Source organism: Macaca nemestrina, chromosome 5 (assembly GCF_043159975.1).
Source record: "Macaca nemestrina isolate mMacNem1 chromosome 5, mMacNem.hap1, whole genome shotgun sequence".
Lineage (NCBI taxonomy): Eukaryota > Metazoa > Chordata > Mammalia > Primates > Cercopithecidae > Macaca > Macaca nemestrina.
The window spans coordinates 87,200,673-87,222,624 of NC_092129.1; positions in this window are offsets into that span (position 1 = coordinate 87,200,673).

Consider the following 21,952-nt stretch of genomic DNA (forward strand, 5'->3'; position numbering starts at 1 on the left):
TAAAATATCAGTCGATCTCTTTTATTAATAACATCGAGGTAGGACACACAGTGCTTGCCGTATTACTTAGGAAATTGCTTGGATAACAAAAGCCCTTTTACTTCATTAGTAAACATGGACAAGGGTAGTTGAGTCACAGGGAAGCTAGTTCAGGTAATGACCCAGCATCCGCGATGGTAAAAAGAAGTGACGAAGGATTGGAAAGCAAAGGGAAAACTCATTTGAAGAAGAGCAGGAATCAATAATGTTAGCTAGCATGTTTACTGGTCTGTAAAATGAGGGGTTGGGGGCTGGAATGAGTCCAAGGTTCTTGCCAGCTTTGGCATATCGTGGTACTATGGATCCACAACAGAGCAGACAGGTGATAGAGGGAACTGCCTGGCTAATCAATTAAAACTTAACTATGTTCTTCTTTTCAAGAATTGAAGGCTCCACAAACAATGTTCCAACTTACAGGAACTTTTAAAGTTAAACATAAAAATATAACAAAATACAGTCAAAAATGACAGACAACAAAAGAAATGCCATACCATCAAACTTGAACACATATGCCATTTTCTCTGGGACTGAGATATTTGAAAAGTGTATTCAATCTTTGGGACATTGAATAACATTTAGTATGCCATTTCTTTGTCATACTAAAGAGTATCCACTAAAAGAGTAGATAATTTTTCTGGAAACTTCAATACCATATAGTCATGGAGAAGCTTTGGTAATGAGAAACTACTTCAAAGTGAAAAATAAGGTAAGTGCATGTCATGGGTTCCTGAAAATCGTTATGTTCAGTTGAACGCTTTGGAAGAGAGAGACGTTCACCAAATTCTATGTTTTTCACCCATAGTGTGACACTGGAAAGTGACTGCCCAATTGTGAACCTCATTACCAAGGCCCTTGCCTCTTGCTAGGATCATGTGACTATTCTTGCCAGGGGACTATTAGTGGGAGGGAACATACATCATTTATTGGCCTAGAATGTAAGAATAGAATATGCCTTCATCACAGTCTGTACTCTTTTGACCAGATGTAGCGGACTCAGCAGCCCTGGGGGATGGCAGAACCCTGGACGAAGCCTGGATGAAGCCTGGATCCTTCCGGCTTGAAGAAAATCTACCCATCTACCAGAAACCCTGCATAGTGCTGGTAAATGAAAAAGAAATAAACTTCTATTGAACTTTTGAGGGTTTATTTGTTATAACAATTACCTGATTGATGTAGATGCCAAATCCCTCAGTCTTGTACAAGATGGTAAATTAGATCATTAGACAGAAACACACATACTATGATTTATGAATGATGGAGCCTATTGGAAAACCTGACATTTCCTGTGGCCTATTAAGAAAGAGGAATCAGTAATCCTTTTTTTTGTGTGTTGGTAAGCTCTTATAAAATGACTGGGGTGCTTCAGTTTTCTTCTTGTCTAAGTCAATGTGGGACATTTTGCTTCTGCCATTCAGAAACATCAAAGTGTTGTTTCTTTTTTTTATTTTTATTTTTGAGTTGGAGTCTCTGTCACCCAGGCTGGAGTGCAGTGGCACAATCTTAGCTCACTGCAACCTCCGCCTCCCCGGTTCAAGCAATTCTTCTGACTCAGCCTCTGGAGTAGCTGGGACTACAGGCACACGCCACCACACCTAAATTTTTTGTATTTTTAGTAGAGATGGAGTTTTGCCATGTTGGCCACGCTGGTCTTGAACTCCTGACCTCAAGTGATCTGCCCACCTCTGTCTCCCAAAGTGCTGGGATTACAGGTGTGAGCTACTGTGCCTGGCCAAAGAGTTGTTTCTTAATGATTGCCAGCTTGATTTCAGAGAGAGACACAAGTTTCTGACTTTTCTTCAGCTGTACTTGATGAAAAGGGGTAAGTATGATTGGTACATAGTGGGCAAAAAAAAAAAAAAAAAGCTTTACTCAGGAAATAGAAAATGCCATTCATTTTGTACTTCATAAAACTAAAAAATGAGCCATAGGATGTTCAACTGTCAATAAATAAACACATTACATTTTTTGTTATTGCTAGTGTTACAAAAACACAATGGACCAAATAACCTGTGCAATAGATATACCTGCTAGTCGAAGGACTTTTCTGTTAAAACCCAATCTCCCCCTTTTGATTGGTACTCACTATTCTTTGCAGCTGCCTGCAGTCAGTACACTCTAAAGACTGAGCTAAAATAAACCCAATAGACAAACATTCTCATGTAATCTTAAAGACAGAAGTCTATATTCTTGTGAAGTTATATAAACAGCACCATTTTAAAAATTAGTAGAAAATCGATCATAACTAATGGGCATGGGAAACATTGATCACTATGAAAAAATTTGTGTGGTGAAACAGTTAAATTAGTGTGATGAAAAGATGGAGGAAAAAGGCAATTACAGCCAGGATAGTTATAGACTTGTCAATATATTAAATATATCAGCTAGTTTACACAAAACTAATAATATCTCTCCTAAGGCATAGATGAATGTTTCCAGACACATCTGTGCTCAGAACACATCAGTGAGCCCTACTCTTTTTCTCTGGGATGACTTTTTTTCTATGTAATTTAGAGAAGCCTTCATCAGTCAATGCCTGCTTCATTCAACTTCTTGTTTGTGTGAAAAAGATTAAATATGAAATCATTATTTTTTGAAAGTCTCCAGAGAAACTCAGTATACATTATAGTAGACTCTTAAAATTTTATTTTCATTTTCTTTCTTAAAAATTGGGGATATTTAGAAATAAGTGTCACCAAGGCCAGGACTGGGGGAGGGGGTGAAGTGCTGAGGATGCAAAATTAAAGGAATAATTCATTCTCACCCTACACGTGCATGCCCTGGAGGGTGAGCTCCTCTTTAAATCTGGAGCCCTAGACCCTTCATGCACCTCATCCTAGTACCATTCCTGAGTTCCACAGATAAACTAGTGTGAAAGGTGCACACCTGAGGTGTACAGAGCAACCTGTGATTGCTCAAACTGAGTTTCTGTCTATGTTTGGGTATTTGGTAGTAACTTCCTAATGAGAAATGCAGGGAAATCAGCTGCAATGTCAAGGTGAGTTCCTGCTGAGCAAATGACACCAGGGAATAAAAGCTCCTCTTTTGGTCTTTGCTTGAATAATAATAATAATAATAAAAAAGACCTATAATTGGATTTCCTTAAAGACTCAGAGAACTAACATCTTTATAACTTTTCAGATTGAAAGGTAGTCCTTTTGAATTCTATTAACTTTGCAGCCTACATTTTTTAGAAAGTAAGATTATGTCGCTTCTGAAGGAAACCAGGAACAATGAAGTGAGCAATATTTGCATTCGCAAGTTATTCTGTGTTGGCAGATTGTCATCTTTTGTAGAAATATCACAATTTTTCAAAAGGCCACTTTGAAGATGAAGAATTATATTTAATCATTTTTGGGGTTGTTAATAAAAAAGTCATTTTGAATGCCCACTTTGACAATCAAAGATCTCATTGCCCTCTAGTATGGAGCAGCCCACTTCAGGTAACCACATTGCAACCAAGGGTACCATCCCCCTCTCATCTTTAACTCTGGGAGAACAATAGTCCCCGTTCACACCTCTGCCACTTAGGTTTCTAAAGTGTTCCTTTTAGCAGAGAAATGAGAACTTGGTTATCTAGGAAATTTTAGTAGTCAGACATTTAAAGAAATAGCTGCTAATAGTTATAGTAGAAAAGAGTAGTTTGCAAACTTTATGGACAGACCAGAATATTGTACTTTTATAATCTTATAATCTCCTATCTTAGTTTAAAATTCTAAGCCTCAATGACCTGTTAGAGGTGAGAAAGAGTTGGCTCTACTTGGTCACACGTGAGAAAACAAAATCTCTGAAACTGCTTTTACTGCTTACAGAAGTTTCAAGGAATCAAGATTGACAGACTGAGATTTCATTTTTAAAAAACTAGATTTTCACATCATATGAAAGATGGTGGTGGTTTTCATACCTATGTAATTAGACATAGCAATTTTGTAGTCTGGGAAGGGCTGAGCAGGCAATCCTAAATGCAACTGCTATATTGAATGCATGATGTCTAGGATAGGATAAAATCCTACTCTGTGTTTGCTTCTCCTGCTCCTTTAAAATTTAGGCTGTGGGGAGAATCGTCAACTGCCCTTGGATGGAAGACCCTGTAACTTATTCTCAGACTCAAGTAAAAGATTGGTATATGAGCACTTTAAGCTAAAAACAAAGTCTTGATTCAGGAATTAGAGTTTCTGGCACAAATATTAAACTGTTGCTTTAATCCTGTTTTAAAGCTAAGACTTACTTATTTCCTGAACGCCCACTCCCATGCTAAGACTTATAGTTGACTTATTTCATTCCCCATTGACTAGCTGCTTTTCATCTGCACTATGGTCAAAACTAGGGGACAGAGGAGAGGTGAGGAGAGAGAGTAGTTTCCTGGTTCTTCAGAGTCCCGTCACAGGGGGCTCCTCTCCTAGGGTTCCTTTATAGGGGTGAAGTGGCTATAACCTCTTCTGGGCTCCAGGGCAGTGGTGGGTCGTCTCTAGCCTCTTGCTTTTGGAGTCTAGGACCCAAGAGAGTCTTGCTCCCTTGTGGTTCTCCTTCAGGCTCTCTTGCTGCAGGTCAACCCAGGGAGCTGCTCACCATGCCACCATGTCATGTACGGCAGGCAAGGCTCTCCATGGCTCTTTTGCAGGGAATACTCTTACTAGGCCTGAGGTGAAGGGTCGTACCCCCACTGCAAGGGATCCTCATACAAAAGGTAGTTAATAGACAATAGCTCCCTCCAAAAGAATCTCTTCACAAAGCCCTCTGTCCCTTTTTTCCAGCATTGGCCTCTCTGTGTCCTGTGTATCACAACCTCTCTCACACTCATGTTAGGGCCTCCTGCGTTAATGCCACTGTCAAAACTGAGGCCGGAGGAGCCCCATGTTAACATCGGGCTATGTAAATGAAGTGGAATCATTGAGAGATTTTTTTATTAAACAAACATAGTGTAAAACCTCTAATGATTTAATGATTTGTGTTGGCGTAATATATTTAGTAACAATTCTTCACTGAAGCCTGCCTTGTCCCAGCTATGGTACAGCTCACGTTCAGTGGGATTATCCATCTGCAGTGCACCAGTCCTCACTGATGTCCTTTCACACAAACATCCACTCACTTAGCCTTTCAAGTGCAGAGACGCTTGTTCCCTATTCAACTGGGCCTAGCCAGGACACGGGTATTCCTTCCCAGTCCTCCCCTGGCTGATTTTAGGCAACTGTGCCCAGCTCCTCAAAAAAAATAGAGGTGCTTTCTAAATGTCTATTTGTTTTAAATGGCAACAAATACATTTCTTTATTGTATACTACATTAAATCTGTAATTCACATAAAACAACTTCATAACCTATTGGACTAATACCCTTTCTTCCTTGATGCCTGTTCACAACATCCAAACCCGGCCCTTTCCTTTATCCCCCTTTTTTTTTTTTTTTTGAGACAGAGTCTCGCTCTGTCACCAGGCTGGAGTAAAGTGGCATGATCTCAGCTCACTGCAACCTCTGCCTCCTGGGTTCTCCTGCCTCAGCCTCCCAAGTAGCTGGGACTACAGGCGCACACCACCACACCCAGCTAATTTTTATATTTTTAGTAGAGATGGGGTTTCACCATGTTGGCCACAATGGTCTCAATCTCTTGACCTTGTGATCCGCCTGCCTCAGCCTTCCAAAGTGCTGGGATTACAGGTGTGAGCCACCGTGCCCGACTCCTTCACCCTCTTTCTTCTTGTTCACACCCCCACCTCACCCTCTACACATACATGGACATGCAATTTAGCCTCTCCAGGAAGGGGTCTTGTCAAGCATTAGGAACATAAATACTAAGGGTACATCACCAAAAACTGCCACACACAGGCCTAGAAAAGCAACTCAATTTTGCCCTGGCCCCACCGCACACTTCCTCCCCTTCTGGTGGTCTGTGAGCTCCTGGGACCTTCAGAAGGAACTCAGGTGTGTGGCACAAAAGCATTATAATCTTGGAAGCCTGGTAGGACTATATGAGTAGCCAACACCTTTCCATGTTTGTTCCTCCTTTCTTCCCTTAGTTTTGGAGCAATATGTTGCAAGGCAGGACTCAGGGGGTGTGTTGGGGCTGAGAGAAGAAACTGGAAGTTAGCTATTCCAAGAATGCTCTTGAATGGAGATGTTCAGCAGGCAGTTAGGGTTTCTTGCTAAGTTGTTCCTCTCATTTCAGCAGAGTGGGAAGTTGATATGCGCCGCAAAGACACAAGAAGAGAAGGAACCCTAAGCATAGAAGAAAATTTTAAACAAAATAGAATTCACCATGTAAGTATTCAGATCACATGTATTTTGTGCATGAAAGCTTTAATGAGGGCAAGCATCTTACTTAAGCAAAATGTTTGCCTTGAAAAGAAAGGGTGAACAACCTAAATGGAGCAATTCTCTGTAAATTTCTGTTCTTTACTATAGACAATTCAACTCAACATATTTTACTGAATATCTTCTTGATGCTGTCCATGGAGACATCAATTTAAATAGGATCCAAGCCTTGCCTTCCAGGAGCTTATAGTAAGAAAGATATTAACTGGTATTTGGTAGTTAACCAGTTATTACTTTAAATAAAAATTGATTTCTGGACTAGTAATGAAAGTGCCAGTTTTCTATCATGTGATGATCATCACAAATCATCATGAAGATCGTGATATTTCTAATGTTCTTAATTTCTCCTACTCAAACAACGCAAAGGATATTAACAGCACAATGGTATCTAAAGCCAAAAGCCATATAGTTTACTCTTTTATTCATGAGATAGGACTAAAAATTTACCTGAGAATGTACATGTTCACTCCTGGCAGGTACTCTTTTCTACTATTATCTTCTAATTCTAACAGGATGCTTTCTTCTCTGTGATTTAAATAAAAGTTATTTCTTAAATTGCATCCTGAGAGCTTATTCCTTCACTTACTTGGTGAACCTAGTTTCATGGCCTATCATGCAACTTCATTATCCATTCTATAACTGAGCTTATTGCTTTGCTCTCAAGCTTGTCAATCTTGTAGATTAGGTATAGACCAAATTCATCTGTTTCTCCAGTACACAGTGTTTTACAATGAGCTAGCACCTTGTGTTCCAGTTAAATGGGACTATTAATTGTCTCTTGCTTTTTTACCTCCATGCTTTCTCTTTCCTCCTTCTTTTCTCTTCTTTCTTTTTTTTAAAAAATCATGTTTCCACTAGAAACTTTTACTACTTGATTATCTTAAAAAGTCATGTTGTACAATCACCCAATTCTGTTTAAAACAGCACTCAGGCTGGTTATGTAGCTGATCTTGGATTAGCCCTTGTTGCACAGGGATGATTTACCACTGGATTCCTTGGAATCCCCTTTCATCGGTCTCAGAATTCTGCAACTGACTGTAGGGCTTCTAGAAGATTATCCATCAGACCAGTCTCATCACCTTTTCTGTTTATATCAATGAGTTGTTTCTTTTTCTTCTGGCATTCTAACTTTTCTTGTTCGACTTTCTCTTTTCCAAGCTTTGCCCTCCTAGTCTTCTCTTCCATTTCTCTTCTCTTACTGTTTTCTCTCACTGCTTCTAAAAACAAAGTTCAGAAGTTACTGAGATCACCAAGTTGTGTTTATCATTGATGCTGTTTACTGTATTTGGTTGTCTGTCTCATTTTGGGTATGTAGTAAAATTGTTCCTCCCTTTCCCTGAGCTCAAGCATGATTATGGCACAATTTTAATTTACAAAATGTGAGTGAAAGTGACATGTCACTTTCATGTGTAAACTTTATGAATTGATATCTGCTTTGCTACAGTCTTCTTTCTCTCTGCCATGCAACCGGTGATATTTCAGAGAGTGACTGATCCATCAACCTGGATTACAGGTGACAATGATGGTGATGTGGAATTGAGCCCCCAGTCAGTCTGCAAAAGATGTATAATATGAACAACAAGTAAATCTTTGTTTTGAAGCCACTGAGAGTATAAAGTTACTTGTTATTACAGCAAAACCTAATATATTCTAACTGATAATGCTCATACATGATGCTTATGTCTCTTTTTATTCAATTCACCTTAAAAATGTGTATCAATATTCAATCCAGTTGAGCATTCAGATGACTGCAGCCCCAGCCAATATCTGACTGCAACCCCAAGAGGGACTCTATGGGAGAACTAAGAAGGAAAGCAAGTCTTTTTGTCCCCTATTTTCTCAATGGCCATGGAAATTCTTCTTAAAGTAGTCACTTATACGTAAGGAATGTGTGCAAGTCAGAGGTGAATAAGACACACCTTCCTTGGCCTACTTCTTAAAAGCTGGTGTGATGGTTAATTTTAGGTGGCAACTTGACTGGATTAAGTGATACCCAGATAGCTGGTAAAGCATTATTTCTGCATGTGTCTGTGAGAATGTTTGCAAAAGCAACTGACATTTGAATCAGTGGACTGAGTAAGGAAGACCCACCCTGTACCCAATGTGGATAGGCACTATCCAATCAGCTAAAGACCCAGATAGAACAAAAAGGCAGAAGAAAGGCTAATTCTCTCTCTTTTGGAGCTGGGACATCCTTCTCCTGCCCTTGAACATCAGCACTTCAGGTTCTCTGGCCTTTGAATTCTGGGACTTACACAGTTGTTCCCCATGTTCTCAGACCTTTGGCCCGGGCTGAGAATTACACCATTGGGTTCCTTGGTTCTGATGCCTTTGGGCTTGGACTGAGCCACACTACCAGCCTCTCAGGTTCTCCAGCTTGCAGATGGCCTGTTGTGGGATTTCTCAGCCCCCATAATCACATGAGCAAATTTCTCTAATAAACCTCTTGTCATCTCTTTCTCTTTCTGTCTATATCCTACCAGTTCTATCTCTCTGGAGAACTCTGACTAATATAGCTGGTATTCCCAAGGTTCTGCCCTTGACCCTTTCCTTTTCTCTGCAATTCTCCCTGGAAAGTCTCATACTGTGCCGTGATGTCAACCACAAAATATATGTCTATGACTCCCATATTTATATTTCTAGTCTCAGGAAGACCAGCCTGCCTAGCTGAGCCCTTCCTAATTTTCTGACCTACAATATCATGAACAAAATAAAATAGTGATTTTAAGCCACTAAGTTTTGGCTGACTTTTCTACTAAGTTTTGTGGTGCAAACTTACATTTGAAGTCATTCACTTTGGAGTAATTTGTTACACAGTGATAGTAACCACAGCAGTCAATTCCCTGTACTGCTCCTCTTGATCCTTCTCCCATTAGACTGCAGCCTAGGGGCTGACAGCCTCCTTTGTCCTTATCCCACTGCTCTTTACCCAGGGATCCATCCTGGTCTTGACCACAGAGTCCCCACACTTGCTGAGATTATGATTCAGAATAGTCTAGACAACCTCTCAAGTGTGGATCAATCTAATCAGTCCTTTGAGTTTTCAGAGCTGTTCTTAGTAGTGATGTGCAATTTTGTTTTCCTTTTCAGGCTATTCATATGAAAAAAGGAGGGGGTATTGGTATAGGGAAGACTTTATATGTTCTTTTTCTAACTTTTCCTTGACTCTGATGATAAAAAGCTTTAGAAAGTGTTATAAGAATCCTCATACTTGCTTTAGATTTAGGAATATGGCAGCATGCCACTGTTGTGGATAGATTAGTTTGACTTGGCAAAGTATCAATGCTGGTAAATAGTAAGAAATGATGTTGTCTGGATAGGCTGGGGCCAGGATGTGAAGGACTGAGAATACCAGACTAAAGCACTTCAGCTTCATCCTGTGTGTGGTGGGGAGACATCATTTTCTAAATGTATGAAGGCATGATTATGAAAATGAAGAACCAGACTTAGTGTGTTGGGTAGGGCGGATTCTAAGGGTAACAGCATTGGGGTCATGAGACTATTGCAGTCGTCCGGGTATCAAGAGAGAGGTGAAGGGAATCTGCAGTAATACCTGGCAAAAGGATGGAGAGGGAGGCACAAATGTGAGGGACACCTAGAAGGACTAAGAGGCCCTTTTGGTCACCCACATTAATATATGGGCAGGCAGTGGTAGAGAAGAGACCCAGCATGAAACCTCCTCAGCATATGTAACTATTCATACAACTATTTGTGCAGTGCGTACTATGTGCTGAGAGCTTTATATAGATATTTGTAGCAACCCTTACAATCATCTTGGACACAAGTACTTTCAATACTGCCATTTTATGGAAGAAGCAACTGAGGCATACAGTTTAATGGCCAAAATTATACAGCTAATAATCAGTTCAGCCAGGATTTGAACCCAGGCGATTCACCTTCAGAGTTGACGGTTTTCTCTAATATTCTCTATTTGCTCTATTTATTTTCAGAACTCCCAGTCTTTTTTTCTTTTAGTCTGATCACACTTGTAGGGCTTAATAAAACATTATTTGAAGCTGAACCTCATTTTTCAATTGCTAGTAAATGACCATCCTTCCCTGACCAAGGAAATAAATCAATTATATTCTAGGTCTATGGAAACATTTTCTGAAATAGGATCTGTGTGGGTCAGCCAAGAACATATTAAGTGCTATAACAATATCATTACCAACTCTTCCACCACTCTGATTCTGTATTGCTAGATATTTGCAACAATAATTGCTCTATAAATTTGTATGTGAAATTTGCTCAAGAAAGAGAGGGAGAGGGAGAAGGACGGGGAGAGGGAGAGAGAGAGGGACGGGAAGAGGGAGAGACGGAGAGAGAGGGGGAGAGAGAGAGAGAGAGACTCAAAAGATGTGGCTTCTGTAGAGTTTTTAATATGTAGTGCAAACTTACATTTCAAGGTGACCTATTCCAATAATAGAAATATAGAAACATCTTTCATGAAAAAGATGATCAAAAGTATGACTATAGACAGAAACAACCTGAAAACTACATTGTTAAATATAATATAATGAATTACATTTCTATTGTTCCCTGAAATTTGTGAGATGCAATCCAATAAACGAAAGCACCTTAGTGATTAAAATGTATGTTTTGTTGGGGGTGGAAACAGGAAAGAAATGAATTTTGGAAATGATTATTACTGCTTTACATATGCATGTTGCCTTTGCTGCAAGGACCTTCCCACACTTCAAGAATGACTTATCAAACATGCATTAATCCACCCAACATCCACAGAGAATAAATGAGAGATAAACAGTGTTTATCAGTAAGTTTTGTTCTCTTGCAAAAAAGAAGCCCAATCTTGGCAACTAAAAGGGTATAGAATTGCTGTGACAATCTCTGTAATCTCGTCAACTGTGGATGCAGTTATAACCTCTGAACTGAACATGCCAGATTCGATGGGCATTTGGATAAAATGGGAGGTGGGGGGAGTGAGCCTGCCTGATTTCTTCCTCCCTCCCTCCCTCCTTCCCTCCTTACCTTCCTTCCTCCTTACCTCTTTCCCTCCTTACCTCCCTACATCTCTCCCTTCCACCATCATTCCCTCCCTTCGTCTCTCCCTCCCATTCTCTCTCCCTTCCTCCTTCCCTCCCTTCCTTTCTTCCCCCTCCTTCTTTCCTTCCATCTTTTTCTGCCTCCCATTCTTTCTCCCTTACTCCTTCCGTCCCTCCCTTCCTACCTTTTTTCTTCCTCTCTCTCTCTCTCTTTCCTTCCATCCCTTTCTCTTTCTCCCCACCTCCCTTCTTCCCCTTGAAATTTTCTGAAATGATTCAAATTCTGACAAAGCATTGGAAGGAAACCTAGTTCTTACTTTTTCTCTCTTTTCTTCCTTTATACTTAATATGAAAACACAATTTTCTCATAGTAATTCCTGATTTACATTTCTGCTCCATTGGTGGACTTCTCTCTTGGCATTCAGCAGCGTCTCACTCCTAATAACTATTTATAGCCTCCCAGGGTTTCTGTGGCCCTAAGTATCACCATTGAATTTATGAGAGTTCTTGCCTATCCTGATTGCTTAGGCGCACCTGCTGTGGGATTTATAGCCTTGAAAATAAGTACCAAACACCTAGTGGCTTCTATACTTTTTTAAAAAACCCCAGTGTTTAGAGATTAGGTTGCTTCCCACCTTTTTCCTCCTTAGGAGGTCCACAGTAGCTGTTTCTGTATGATGTTGAATCATCCAGGTGAAAAGTAAAAATTCTGTCAGTCTCCCGTTCTCAGCTGTAGTTTAATGCAAGAGACATTTGTGTGGTTGTCACAATGAAAACAAGATTGGGAGGAGGAGAAGGAGCTAGATCTCTGCCTCCCAGGTCCTCATGTCTCTCATCCTGAATTACCGGGTCCCTTTACCCCAATATCAACACCGTGAGACTGAAAGAAGTGCTGTCAGCTTTTGAGACCAAACTCTAGGTACCAATGTTCTGTTCCCAAATCTGCTGCTCCTGACTCTGCTGCATACCGTTGGTCCTACCATATACCCCTTTATAGTCCTTTGCACAAAGGCTATTTGTTATGTGGATTTACCCCTTTACCATTCACAGATAATGAAGAATGAGAATTATCTCAGCTAAAGACCATCTGCATGTCTATGTTTGGCTGTATCTAAGAGCAAGGAAAACAATGAAGAATCAGATGAAAGACGATGGATACATTGTCCATTCTAGGATGGTCTGCTCCATTTCTGATGTGAAGAAGTTGGGTAATGAATAGATTAAGCTCCCAGGCCAAGCTAATGAGTGGGGCTAATGTGGCAACTTGATGGTTTCAGAAACATCAATGAGACCAACCCTGCTCTTCCTCATGCCCCCAGGACCAATAACTCTGGGCGTGGTCAGGTGGTGTGGCTAGAATAGTTTGGGAGGAACTTACTTCCATTTATCATCTGTGTTCCCTTTCAAAGGAAACACAAGCCTTGGTCCTTATTCATAGGACCAAGGGGAAGTCTCTATCATTTTTCCTATTGAGCTGATGTAAGCCCAGAATAGGGTCTCTTCATTATAAGCTGGGCTGTCAAAAGTACTTGATATGATAGCCCCCTGCCTTTGAAAGGAAGACCCTCAAGCAACATGACTAGGTTGTAACCTGGTGATTCTCTCCTGTGACTCAGACCTAATGTGGGCCTCCTATTATATTCAAATTGATATGACTTAGCCTGCTACCCAGTTATCCTTGTTTATGTTTGTCTTAAATAGTAAATCTTGAGGTCCTTTCTGTCTTACTGGCCTCCCAGTCCTGGAGACACCATCATATTTCTCTGGGTATGTTCTTGCAATTTTGAGTATAGACTTTAGGTTCAGGCCAATGCATTGCCCACCAGAGGGCCAGCCTTGTTCCTGGCACCTGGAGAATAAGAAGCTTGTCAGTGCCTTCTGGTGCACCAGTGGAAGTGCCCTGACTCTATAGCCAACAGCTCACCACAGGCTGGGATCCCTTTGTTTCTAGTTTCTAGAGAAACTTTGTCCTCCCCACTATTTACTCTTTCCCTGGCTCAATATAGTCTCTGTTGTCTTCTTAATGTTTTCCGTGAGTTCTGCTTTACTTCTGAATTTTGCCTACTTAAGCTTGTCTGTAATACTCATTGTAGCCTATACTTGACTCTTGCTACCCAAGCTAACCCCTTCCACCACCCCAAGCTCTTACCTTCCACTTTGCTCTTGTTGAGCTGTCTTGGCTCATTGTATTGATCCAGTGTTCTGCATATAAACTCTTTTCTCCTTTTTCTGGACTCCACACACTTTGATACTGATGTACTCTTTCTCCACATCCAGCAACCTCCATGGTATTTGTATCACTTGTTAATCATCATTAAAAGATGCTTGCACCTTTACATGGAAGCATAAATAATTGTGTGAAGTGTAGCTTCTTCACGGGTCTTGTAAAATGTGTTAGCACCAACATAGGGTTAAGCAACCATGCTCATTGTACCAGTGGAACTTATCTAGTAATTGGCTATTAGATACTTTTATTCTTGGTATTTTAACTGCAAATTTGGTGCTGTAAAGTCATAGACACAGTCAACAAGAGCCTACCCAAAGCTGGTTGCCTGGTTCACTTTTGCCTTGTGGACTAGGCAATGACATCTAAATGACACCAAGAAGAAGAAAATGCTGTGCTTTGGACTCATAAAATGTAATTTACAATGATTTAACTTCTTATTTCTGTTCCAATTACAGTCATATTTCTAGGATGATTGATCTCTGTGTTTCATCTTCTTTGGTGGCAAGCCCCTCTACTCTGGCTTTGTCTCCCCTGTCTTGAATACTTTTACTGAAAGATCTGAGACATAGGAATAAGTATTCATCACAAGCCTCCTACTCATTTAGAAAGAGTTTATAAGGAGTGACATGGAGGACTTTTGGGGTTTCAGTTAATCTCTTCATCACTTTTTCTGCCATTTACAGGCAGGGTAAAAGGCTGGCAAGTGTCCCAACATCCATGTGGACACCAACATGTGGTCTGGAAGTTGGTCTCTTTACGGAAGGGGAGCTGCAATGGGATGACCTCTTTCAATAGCCCATGCTATATTCTGAGCTGTCTGCCGCTCTTCTGCTGCCTTTTTCCCCTCTTAGGACCACTGAGGAGATGGAACGTTCGAAGAGCCTCATTGGTTCTACCAACTGGTGCATGGTGACAGAAGTGCCACCCTTGCCAAATCATGGGCATGGCTCTCTGCCTTATACACAGATCAAGTCAAATACATATGCAGGAGAGAAGGAAAGTTTGAAGAATTTTTTTTTTTTTTTCTTTTGAGACGGAGTCTTGCTCTGTCGCCCAGGCTGGAGTTCAGTGGCTGGATCTCAGCCCACTGCAAGTTCCGCCTCCTGGGTTCACACCATTCTCCTGCCTCAGCCTCCTGAGTAGCTGGGACTATAGGCGCCCGCCACCTCGCCCGGCTAGTTTTTTGTATTTTTTGGTAGAGACGGGGTTTCACCGTATTAGCCAGGATGGTCTCGATCTCCTGACCTCGTGATCTGCCTGTCTCGGCCTCCCAAACTGCTGGGATTACAGGCTTGAGCCACCGCACCCGGCCAATTTGAAGAATTTCAAGAAAAAAATCTGAAAATTTAACTAGATACATGAATTTACACACACATGTCTGTTCCCTCTTCCTGGAATGAGTTTCCCTTTCCTCCTTACCCTGCAGCTGTCAGCTCAATGGCACTTTCCCATGGAAGCTTCCCTCATCCAAGCCAAAGTCCCTGATTTCAGGCTCCCATTGTGCATCATTCCTCTTTTCAGTAGCACTAGTTACAACTGCAATTTTATATTTGCTTGTGTGTTTATTTGCTTAATGCTGCTTTCCCCCATAGACAGTAAACTTCATGAGGCCAGGAATAAGTCTACTTCAGACTACCATGAACTGGTTCCCAGCATGGTACTTGGCACATACTAGGTGCACAATACACATTTGTTGACAGATTTAATATAATTGGTTTGGGTATATCTTACCCAAAGAAACTGGAATAGAAATCTTTCTGCTGGGCCTTTATTGGGAATGGCACCAATAAGTGAAATGTGCAGACTATACGGTGGGTTCTGGCTTCAAGCAAGACTAAAAGACCTTGGATTTGGGGAATCTCTCTGCACAGCTGCTCTGTGTACAGGTGACTAAATTCACTGATACTGCTAATTTTGATGATTTCATTGCCTTTTTTGTGGAGGTGGGGGAGTTTAAATTGATCAAATGACCATTTTGGCTTCAGCTAACCATAGTAAACTTTAATTGGTTCCCGGTATCCTCTGAGCCTCCTGGGATATTTCAACAGAATGATTAGGCTATTTGGAAATAAATTCTAACATTTCACATCTATTATGTTTTAAAAAGTCATGAAGGTTGGAGTATTTTTTGATCTATGTGGAAGACAGGTAACATGACACTTTGAACTTTCTGCTCTCTCCAGCCGTTCATTCCTTCTGCTCTTTCTCTCTTTCACTAAACCTTTCTGCCAAACACATCACACCTCCCTTTTGCAATGCCCGATTCCTGCTCTGCCCTTGAAAGTATTCTTTGATCTTTCTTTTTTTTTGTCAGCATCTCATTTTGATAGAGTTGCTCAATGAATTACTGCGTAACTGCTCTTATCAGAGTTTGAAATTATATCCCTAGAGATCTTTGTAGTTTTCTGGTTTCAATGAATATTCAAGTACTTGTCCAAGAAGTCCCTTTCCCACTGCTGGCTAGTTTACATTTTTGTCTTATTTACTAACTCAATGCCAATTACACATGGCTGTACCTTCATATATACATAGACACATATAGTGTAATGATTAGTGAGAAGGACACTAGTCAGCTGTTGTCTATTAGCTTCATTTACTGATTGACAGAGTCTAAATTCATATATTCAGATTTCAGTACAGTGGATGAGCTACTTCAAAAGGTGATGATTGCATCATATTCATTTGTAGATATTTATTGAGCACTCCTTAGGTATTAGGCACTTGTTAGTCACTGGAGGTATAATGTTGATCAGATATGATAAATGTCCATATTATGCTTATAGGGTAATCAGAGAGAGAATTTAATTCATAATTACACTAATAAATATAAAATTATACTGATAAGGACTATAAAGTAGAGGTAAGAGTGGTGCCCTGAAAAATCTGTAAGACAGGGTTTTAATCTATCCAGGGATGTAAGAAATGGCTTATCTGTAGAAGGGATGGTTGAGATACTCTCTGACAGAAGAGTGATTACTAAGTAGGGGTGCAAGGTGGGAGTATGTTGTGAGAGGGGAGAAGGGCATTGCAAAGGCCTGAGGCTGGAAGGAAGTGTAACACATCCGAGGCCTGAACAACTGGATAGAAAAAGAAAAAAATGAAGAGTATTGAAAGCTTCAGAGAGCCACCAAGGAAGCCAGGATTTACAGGATCAAGATCCAAGAGAGAAGGAAAGCATACTCAATGAACCTCAGTCTTGCATCCACTTTTTACCTTTAAGCATTTGCTGGTCTAAGAAATGGAGAAAAGAGACTATGCACAAAGTGGTGACTGGAAGCTTTCTGCAGTTTCACTGGGCTTAAGAGATCAAAGTTGAGGTTTAGAGTTGCCAAGGTAGCTAAGATTTGAGAAGCTAAAGAGGCAACCACAGAGAAATGATCTGGAAATTCCTCATGCATTTTTCTCCTTGAGGTATTTGCTGAATTCTATGTTGTGAAGGTGTAAGGAGAGATGCAGAGACCCAGTCAAAAAGCAGCATCTGGGAAGCTAAAATGCTGAGCAGAGATGTGGGTGGTCTCCTGGTCTAGGGAAGCAAATCGTAGGCCCACCAGATGGAGGGAGACTGGTAAACAATCGAAACTCTCAGTTGAGACTGCAAGCAGGGCTAGACCCCAAGAGTAAGTACACCCCAAGAGCAAGACTAAACCACAAATGCAGCTCTAACAAGGCTCGAAACTCCACTTAGACTGGACCAAGGTGGTCTGTCCATACTCTATTTACCTCTCAGGAAAAAATTAAGTCCTTTATGAAAAAAGACACTATCTAGAACCTCTTGGCTTTAAACACATATTGTCCAGGATTCAACAAAAAGTTCCAGGCATGCCAAGAAACTAGACCAAATGTCCAAAAACAGAGAGAAAAAAAACAGACTATCGGTGATCCAGATACTAAAATCATCAGATAGAGACTTTAAAATAGCTATCATTAATATGTTCAAGAAAGAACAGATGAAGATTTCACAAGAGAATGGAAATATATTTTTGAAAAATCACATTGACAGCTAAAAAAAAGAAAAAAGTGAATAACTCAATAGATAGGTGTGTCAGTTCAGGTCCTCCTAGAATCTGACACCAAGACAGTAATAGACATGCAAGAGATTTTGGGGGGAAAACACCTTTACAAGAGGGTGGAGAAAGCAGCAGGAGGAGGTAGAAAGAAGAGTCAAGTCACAGTGCAGGTCTGATTCTCAGGGAAGGAGAAAGGAGGATTGACATGGTTTTAGAATTCAGCAGTATTCCAAGAAAGTTTTGGCCAGGCTGATGGGGAGTTTTCAAGTCAAAGTTGCCCGCTGAAGAATTCTTGCATTTTTCTGGAACCGGCCTGCTTTTGTAACCCACCATGTGCAGTCACTGGCTCACAGGACGTGTGGCCTCTGTGTGAACACAGCGGTAGATCTGGAGGTGCAGCAGCTGGGGCCATTGTCAGTTACAACTCCCACAACAGGAGATCTGACTGGTGTATTTTCATGGCCACTTAATTCACTCTTTGTGTCCCACAGATCTACTTTCCATATGGGTTTAGGAAGCAGCTTCTCCATGGTCCCATAAGCCTCTTTTCCTGGGGGAAAAATTAGAAATGGGTTTAGTAGGATAAACTGCAGACTTTGTTGCTGTATTTGGTCTTGGGGTGCAACTGGTACTCATCCTAACCCTTCCACCCTATCCATTCTAAAACTTACTCTTGCCCTCCGCTATCACCTTGGCAAGTCCTGGGGGCTTCATATTCCCCAGGTATGTGTATAGTGTTTATAAAGTCTATGGTAGTGTACAATAATGTTATTGGCCTTCACATTCACTCAGCATTCACTCTCTGACTCACCCAGAGCAACTTTGAGTACTGCAAGCTCCTTTCATGGTAAGTGCCCTGTACAGGGATACCATTTTAATCTTTTGTACTGTATTGTTACTGCACATTTTCTGTTTTGATGCACAAATACTTACCATTGTGTTATAATTGCTACAACATTCAGTCTAGTAACATGCTGTAAAGTTTGCAGCCTAGCAGCAATAAGCTATCTCATTTTACCTAGGTTCGTAGTAGGCTATACCATCTAGGTTTGTGTAAGTACACTCTATGACGTTCATACCACGATGAAACTGCCTAACAACACATTTTTCAGAATGTATCCTCATTGTTAAGTGACACATGACTATACTTTCTGAATGTGGCAGTAATGAAGCTGCTATACATTTTCACATATGGAGCCAACCCATACATAAACCAAGTTTGTGCCTTCTTCTCCACTTAATGAGATAGGAACTTCCATGTGGCTCTACATGTAAGTTGAGGGATGGGTACTGGGCAATAGAGATGGGGGACATAAAGGTCTAAACTACTTGCAGCTTACTCCTGTGCTCTAATTTTGGGCTTGATCTTGGATATTCCGTTATGGTAGAGTGCTGCTGGGCTCATCCAAATTTATGACTTGGTTGGCATGATAAAACTTAACTGATCATTCGCAGTTTAGATACATGCTCAGTGGGTATCTCACTGTTAAGCATTCTGTCTCTATCAAGACAGAACAGAAACTGTCTCCCTAAGTGTGGAATATTGCCTCCAGAGCCCAGAAAGACCCACCAGGTGCTGTGTTTCCTTTTTTGTGGTAGGAAACACAAGATTCAGTAATTTGTCTTTATTTTGTAGATGATTTTCTGGCTTACTTCTGAACCCCTGAAAAGTAGACTCCTAAAAACTTCACTGAAGTAGTTTTTCCCTGAATCTTTCCAGAATTTACCTTCTAGTGTTAAAAAAAATTAATTAGGAGGTCATTAGGCTGAGGTTGATCTAGCATTTTAAGTTCCTGCATAATCGAATGGAAGCTTGACGTAAACCATAAAATGAAACTAGAGACTTTACCAATCAGAAACCACCAACTAATGTCTAATGAAGGTCTTTCCATACTAATCAATCAAATATATTTTCTTTGTGTTACGTTACATCAGCCTATGAAATTTCACTTCTTTCAGTAGTGAACTAGCAGTAGTCTGCAGTCATTCTCCAGGATGCATTCAGCTTCTGCTTTGCCCAGACGGGTAAGTTAAATGGACATACAATGGGACCGTCAGCCCTGCATGCTTTCGTTCTTTAATGGTGATACTAAGCTGCCATCCCACCTAAGAAGAGGTATTGTTTTTGACTACTGTCTTGACTGCTCCGAGTGTGGTCTCAGATATTTCCATATGGCCATCCTCACTATAATACCTCCCACCACACAAACCATGAACTCAATATGTGGGACTACCTCAACACCAAATATGTTAATTCCAAGTATACACTTGGGTACTGGGCAATGATGATTCAGTGGTCTGCAAACCCAGTGGGCCCACTGGGAACTGAATTTAACCAGGACTCCCTTTATTATCTGGTCTTTATTGTCCCCCAGATTAGCAGGGAGGCCAAGATAATTACTTTGGATCTCTGGGTCTCAACATCAACCAAATGTAATAATCCTCAAAGCACAATAGGACAAAATGTTAATGTACTGCTGAACCAAGATACATGAAAATCTATAAGCTTAGCAGGGCATGAAGAAAAGGAATGGAAAAGGATATATCATGCAGAGTGAAACCTGAAGAAGGCTGGGGCCAGGCCCCGTGGCTCATACCTATAATTCCAGCACTTTAGGAGGCCCAGATGGGAGGATCACTTGAGCCCAGGAGTTTGAGACCAGCCTGGGCAACACAGTGGGACAGTCTCTACCAAAAAAAAAAAAAAAAAAATTAGTTGGGCCTAGTGGTGCATGCCTGTTGTTCCAGCTACTTGGGAGGCTGAGGCAGGAGGAGTGCATGAGCTCAGGAGGTTGAAGTTGCAGTGAGCCATCATCATGCCACTGCACTCTAGCCTGAGTGACAGAGTGAGACTATGTCTCAAAAAAAAAAAAATCTGGTATAGCTTTACTAATATCAGAGATGGAATCTTACCTATCTTGTGCTGAATTCAACACTCAGAAACTAAGTTTCCTAATGCTGAATGGTCACATTAAAAATGAGTGTTTCAAAAATATACTTTTAAAATTATTTTGATGGATTCTTGAAATAAAAGGTCATGATTTGAGGCATACTAATATTTGAAATGCACTTTGAGTAAATATTATTAATGTTAATAATGACATCCTACTTTGAATAGAATGTGTTTAAATCTGGAAGATTTGAGATTTGTGAACATTTAGTGGTTCAAATGTTTATCCAAGTATGCAAGTAAAGGTAAAATTATAAAGCATGCTATATAATTATTTTCCAAAGGGTTTTGGAAAGCTTCTGATGAACTAGATTTAGACTATCTAATACTTTTAGCAAAGAACAATAGTCCTTTTAGTTAGATAGAAAATAGCAATTGCTTCAAATTACCTGGTGTTTTAACAAACCATTATCAGACTAGCAAGGTATAACTTACCTTATATAGTGATTAAGCAATTAGTGCTACCTTTTCAGAATTAGTTTCAAGAGTGAAAGAAGGTTAATGAATATGACAGAGAAGGTCGGGTCAGTGTTAACTTGACATGACCCTCAATGTTAAAGTGTTTTGCCAGGCACAAGGATATTGGCACAGTTTACCCATTTATTAACCTTGAGTGAAGGCTATTTTCTGTCATAAAATAGTCTTCATTTGGATAAACGGGCAAAAGACACAAGTATTTATGCCAAGCCCTCATTTGCAAAGAGAAATACAAAGTCAGAAATGGAGCACTGTCAGCAGAGCTCTAGGATTTATTAATTGGATGGGACCAAATATACAAAGTGAATAAGAGTATAAGCTTGGAGTCAGACTGCTTGGCTTCAGGTCCCTAGGGACTCTGCTACTTGCTGGGTGACCTTGGGCAGGTTGCTTAACTTCTACCTCGGTTTCCTTACTTATAAAACAAGGATGACAATAGTACCCAATAAAGGCTTCTCTGATCAAGGTTCTGGGATCAGAAATTTTAAAATGCAGTGCCTGGCACTTAGCAAGTGTTCAGTAAGTGTTAGTTCATTGTTAGTATAAATATCCGGGACATAGAACATTAAATATACAGATGACCCTTGAACAAGGCAGGTACTGATCTACACAGTCAAAAAAACACATATGACTTTTGAGTCCCACAAGACTTAACTATGAATAGTCTACTGTTGACTGGAAGCCTTACTGATAACATAAACACATATTTTGTATATATATATTATTCTTACAATAAAGTAAGTTAGAAAAAATATTTAAGACAATCATAAGGAAGAGACGACATATTTACTATTCATCAAGTGGAAGTGGATCTTCATAAAAGTCTTTATCCTCGTCTTCACATTGAGTAGGTTTAAGAAGAGAAGGAAGAGGAGGGGATGGTCTTTCTGTCTCAGAGGTGGCAGAGGTAGAAGAGGTGGAGGAGGAGGAAGACAGGCAGGAGATG